Source organism: Callithrix jacchus, chromosome 11 (assembly GCF_049354715.1).
Source record: "Callithrix jacchus isolate 240 chromosome 11, calJac240_pri, whole genome shotgun sequence".
NCBI lineage: Eukaryota > Metazoa > Chordata > Mammalia > Primates > Cebidae > Callithrix > Callithrix jacchus.
The window spans coordinates 98,386,873-98,392,872 of NC_133512.1; the positions used below are offsets into that span (position 1 = coordinate 98,386,873).

Consider the following 6,000-nt stretch of genomic DNA (forward strand, 5'->3'; position numbering starts at 1 on the left):
TCTACCTCAGGGAAAGCTGCCCATTAGGGCCTGGGGTTGACCTGCAGAGGAGGGATTTCTGGTCCCAACACAGAAGCCCCTGTTGGCTCAAGCTCTGTTTCTGGGGAACCTAGCCTTAGTGCCCAGCACCAGCAACTCCAGCTGGGCCAACCTGCTGGTTTGGGGCCCTGGGACAGGTAGAATTGTTGTCCTTCCCTAGGATGAGGGCTGAAAACCTGTTAGGCTCTCTCCTGTGCCAGGTATCAAGGTATTGTCTCGCAGCTCCAAATGCATCCCTCATTGCTTGCTCTGAGATAATGGAGTGGGACCCTAACTATTTCTCCCTAGTCAGCGGCACAACGTTCTGCTTCGTCAGTGGAGGGCACAAGAGGGATGCTGGGGAAGGAAAGGGTTTGTATCCCCGGTTGTGGTGCAGTCTGTTTGGAAGCTCCTGCAGTGTGCAGCCTCTGCAGCTCTGGGCTCCCACAGTACACTGAGCCAGCAGCATCTGACTGCTTTCTCTGGAGTGCTGCTGCATGGCCCTTCCTTGTGAATGCCTCCCTCAGCAGCTTTCAGGCAGCTTTGCAGCAAGTTCTCAGGGCAGTGCTTTCTCATGGTTTGTTTCCCCAAGAACTTCACAAAGCAGTTTCCCAGTGAGTATTGCAAGTGCAGCATCTCCCTGTGGACCGTTGCCTGCAACACCCTAAGGAGGGGATTCCCCTTGAACCCAGCTGCTGTGGCATCTTAGTGACTTCTCCACTGATCTTACTTCTGGATCAAACCAGCTGTAAGATCCTTTTAAGCCAAAGTTTAATCCAGAGCAAGGCCCTAACCCTCTTCAGTTCTATGAAGGCTGAGAGAGGTGAGGGAGCTTTAGAAGAAAATCTTGAGGCTAGCAAAGTTGGTTCATGAGGTTTAAGGAACACAAGAAGACAAGTTGAAGCAGCAAGTGCTCATGGAGAAGCTGCACCAAGTAATCCGAAAGATCTAGCTGAGATCACTGAGTAAGGTGGCTGCATAAACAACAGGTTTTCAATGTAGATGAAACGCTTTTCTATTAGAACATGCCATCTCAGACTTTCATACCTAGAGAGAAGTCAATGCCTGGCTTAAAAGCTTCAAAGGACGAGCTGACTCTCTTGTTAGGGGCTGATGCAGTTGGCAATTTAAGTTGAAGTCAATGCTCGTTTACCATTCTGAAAATCCTAGAGCTGTTAAGAGTGAGGCTAACAATATGCACTGCCCGTGCTCTAGAAATTGAATAACAAAGCCTAGATAAGAGTACATCTGCTTACGGCATGGCTTCTTGAATATTTAAAGCCCATTGTCGAGACCTACCGCTCAGATAGATTGATTCCTTTTAAAATGTTACTGCTTATTGACAATGTGTCTGGTCACCTGCACCTTACTCACTGCCGCTGTGGGGAAAACACAGAGAGGAGGTAAGCAGTCCCCAAAGCCCGTCCTTGGGAGCCCTCCAGAGCCTGCTGCCCGGGAGCTGCCACAATGGGACCAGGCTGAGTCACCCACTGGCAGGACAGTAGTGCAGGTGGGAACAGAGAGGTGGGAAGAAATGTTCCCTGAGGTGGAGGGGGGCCTGGGGGAGCGCTGTTCTCCACAGAGCTGGTGGGAGCTCCCCAGGGGCAACTGCAGCCACCAAACCATGGCTGCAGACCTGGGCATCCCTATGCTCTAGAGGGCCAGAAGCAGGCAAGAGCCCCACCCTCCTAGGCACAGCTGCAGCCACCCAGGCCGTAGCTGCAGACCCAGGCATCTCTGTTCTCTTAGGGACCCAGAAAGGCCCCCCCTACTGCCCTGTAGGCTTCAAAGTGCCTGATACCACCATCTGGCTTCTCTTCACTGGCAACACCCACTTCAGTCACACAGCAAAGTTGAAGCCAAGCTTAAGCACTGCCATAACCTGACCAGGTAGGCACACACTCAGGACAGTACTGACACACCAGCCCCCTGCCACCTTGGCCCCCACCAGACTTTGGGCACCAACAAGCACAGGAGGAAGGCTGAAGGGCGGCCAAGGGCAGCTCAGCTCTGGCCTGCAGGGGCCCCTCAGGATGAATAGCCTGGGTGCCACAAACAGTGGCAGGAGGCAGACAGGTTCCTGGGCAGAAAGGGGCAGGTCCCTAGTGAAGTCCCACCTTTAAGCAGGGGAGGGCCTGAAGCCTGGAGACTGTGCTGTCAGTCCCACAGACAAGAGTGGGTACTTACGGTGCTTTTTCTGGGCCCACCCATGGCCACCCATGGACCAATCAGCATGCACTTCCTCCCCTCTTAAGCCCATAAAAAGCTTCAGACTTGGCCAGAGATGACGGGACAACCAGCTGCAGAGAGGAACTACTCTCTCTGCTGAAAGCTGAATGCTGGTCAGGACACTATGGCTATGGAGAGGAGCTACTGACTGTGGGTCTTCTCTGAGCTGTTCTATTATTCAATAAAGCTCCTCTTGTCTTGCTCACCTTCCACTTGTCCATGTACCTTATTATTCCTGGACACAGGACAACAAACAGGGCTGAAACATACCCCTTGCTCACCACATTGCGGGTGACAAGAAGGAGAGAAGAGAGAGGAGAAGAGCTGTAGCCCCACACCTAGGAGCTCCCTGGGCCAGAGCTGTGACACCCTCTTCAGGGCTCTGTGGTTTCTGGCATCTCCAAGCTTCCAGGCACCACTACATTTTCTGGTGTGAGCTGTGAACGCTGCTTATGGCACCCTGGTCCAGCCGCAGCCCTGCAGGGATCCAGCATCCATGCCAGTGCTGTGAGTTGCCTGCCCCGCCCTGCCCCGCTCCGCCAGCATGTCTGGCTGTGCACAGTGGCCACACCCCATGGTCACTCACAGAACCCTTGCCACTTCATGCCTGGCTTGCCCTTGGCAGGCATCCAGGCCAGTAGAGTGAGATGGGCGCAGCCTGACAGGCTGAGTGGGTGGAACAAGCCCAGAAGGCCAGAGCAGAACCCAGGCAAAGGCACCACTGGCCACAGACGTTTCTGGCTGGCAAAACAACACCGCGAGGATTCGGTCAGAGTGCAGCCTGAGATGCAGTGGGCTGAAGTGGTAACCAGTGCACAGTGAACCTGCTTTGTAAGGGGCAGGGTGTATGAAGCAAAAAGCCAAAATACTGTTTTAAAGTTCGACTGCCTTAAGCAAATGTGGAACTTGAAGGAGAAGTCAGAGAGGTGGTCTTGGTCCCACACTGGGGTTATTAGAAAGTGATCTCAACCGAAAAGCTGGCAAGGAAAGTTCAGATCCTTGCTCTGCACGCAGCGCCTTCCCTCTGGGCCTCCTCTTCTGCCCGTGTGCCAAGCCAGCTACAGACGTCGTTGTCTCATACAGAACCTCTAGCGGGCTTCCAAGCTGATGTCAGGAAATGATGGCTTCTTTCTGGAAGAAAGCAGTTATGGAATAAGGAGATCCACTTACAGCTGAACAGGACCGGCCACTCTGTTGAGTCGGAATGAGCACCTGTACCTACGTGTGGAACTGTAAGAAAGTACAACTTACATCCTTTTCTCAGTTCTAGCTCAGTGGCAGAGCATTGGACTGCAGATCAAGAGGTCCCTGGTTCAACTCCAGGTGGCCCTTGGAATAATTCATGTTCTTCCTTGAACTGAACGGACAAAATAGAGTTTGCTTGAGTAGAGACCATGGTCTATTCCCCTCGTGGAAGGAAGCTGACGAGCTCATGAAACAGTGCCTTGCTGGCCTTCCTCCGCCAGCCATCCCTGCAAGTCAGGGTCCAACCAGGTGCTCAGCACTGCCTTAAAGACCAAGGACAAGACCAAGTCCATCCCCAATACCCTCTTTGAAGGCATGTTTCCTGGTGCCCCACCAGTAGCTATTTCTGTATCACTCAGGGTCCAGCTCTGAGACAAAACTGTACCAGTTATTTTAGCAGAGAGAATTCAACATAATTGTCGAGGCGTGTTTTAGTTTTCTAGGGCTTCCCTAACAAAGCACCACGAAGTGCGGGTCTTCCAACAACAGAAACATCCTATCTCACAATTTCCGGAAGTCCACATTCAAGGTGTTGGCAGGGCCGTGCTGTCTCTGAAAGTTCAAGGGGACAGTCCTCCCTGGCCCCTTCCTCGCCTCTGGTGCTCATTGGCAATTCCTGGCATTCGATGGCTTGTAGATATGTCACCCCAAGCTCTTCCATCTTCTCTCCTAAGGACAGTGATGATACTGAACCAAGCGTCCTCCCTCCTCCGGTATTACTCACCTTAACTAATTACATCTGTAGTCACCTATTTCCAAATAAAGTCACATTCCGGGAGTTAGAACTTCAGCATGTTCTTTTGGGGCGGGTAACAGGAATTAGAGAATCGACAGGATAGAGCTGAAGACTAAGTATCACAGAGTTAGTACCTTCAAGAAGCTGCTGCCACCCTGGGGCTGGGGAACAAATAGAGGAGTCTGAAGTTGTTAAAATCAGAGAGGCTTGGGGAATATCTGTGGCTCAGGGACCCAGACCTCTCAGGAGGTGTTCACGTCTGCAGAGGCCTAGTAATGCTGGTCTCGTGAGACTAAGCTGCATTGCTGTTTCTGGGATGAACTGTCACTGCCACAACCAGGGACCACTGACAGGAACCCAAAGCAGTCAGCAAGGAGCTTCTCCCTGCGCCGACCTTCCAGTCCCTCTACAATCCTATGGCAGGATGGCCAGGAAGCTGGCTGCCCAAGCGGGAGTGTGGTTTGCAGAGTTCCCGACCCAGTGTCACGGAACAGAGCACAGAAGGATAAACGTAGAACACAGAAAATTATTTCTTCAATTATTTCTTCAGAGGGCACATCTTGGCAGATGAAAGGGTTGACTTTGTGGAGATCTGGAGCAACAGGAGAGAGGGTCAGCCTGCATCCTAGAGCACAGCTCTATGGAGAGAGCTATAATCCAGTAGCCACAAAATGTGGGTTCTATCTTTGAAGTGTTGTGGACTTGGCCAAACCATTGGGCATTTTGAGTGTCTGTTTGCAGGTGCTTGGCACAAAACCCACAAGACAGATGTCACTAGAGAGCCTTCCAGCTGTCGTGGGACTGCTCCCCAGATCCCTGTGCTTACCAAGGAACTGAGAGTGGAGAGGTGGCAGAGCTGTGGGAGAAGGGACCTGTAAGACAGGGTGATGAGCTGGCAGCACATCATCCTGAAGTGGAATCTAGGACTGCAGGTCTAGGTGAGGCTGCACAGGGAAAGGTTGTTAATTAGACCTTACTAGTGTAACTGGGGGTATAGCTCAGGGGTAGAGCATTTGACTGCAGATCAAGAGGTCCCCAGTTCAAATCTGGGTGCCCCCTGGCATTTTAAACATGAAAGGTGGTAAAGGAGTCCTAGTTTATTGTCCCGTTTCTGAGTCTCCCTGCAAAGGCTGAAGAATCAGAAGATGCCTCCCCCACTGAGTTGCTGCGTTTCTCTCAGCTCCTACTCCTCTGATCGTCCCACTAACCCCTCACCTGATCCTTGGGCTTTACAATATATACTTTGATCTTCTGGCTGTGGGTGAGAACTAGGTCCTTTAGGTCCTTTAGAGAAATATGAGATCACTCACTGCTGGCCAGAAGACAGTGCAGTAACACATTCAATAAGAGGAATTGCAGGTCAGAATTCTGTTACCTGCAAAACTATTCTTCAAGAATAGAAAAGAGCTGAGAAAGATTACCACCAACATATCCTTATTAAAGAAAATTCCAAAATATGTACTTTAGAAAAAATTTAAATGATCCCAGATAGGGAAACTGAGATACAAAAGAAATGTTAAACAGGAAAATCAGCAAATATGTAAGTACACCTCAGTTCACCGACCATAACATCACATTAATGCCTAACTTGCAGGTGTTTTAATTATAAAACTAAAATCCTGTCAACAGTAACGTGTCAGGAAAGAGCCGATCCAAGTTAAAGTATTATAATGTCTTTCTGTAATTTGGGAGGAAAAAGATGATGAACTTTAGGCTTTTGAAATTTGCTTGCAGAAATTCCCAGTGTATCATTTTGTAAAGTTGTGGTTTGC

General features: G+C 50.6%; 1 non-coding gene across 1 annotated transcript; it reads left to right on the forward strand.

Moving 5' to 3' along the window:
• The first annotated feature begins 5,215 nt into the window (after positions 1-5,215).
• On the forward strand, positions 5,216-5,287 carry TRNAC-GCA (transfer RNA cysteine (anticodon GCA)). The gene has a single exon. It is a non-coding gene; the product is annotated as a tRNA-Cys (tRNA).
• Positions 5,288-6,000: the final 713 nt, after the last annotated feature.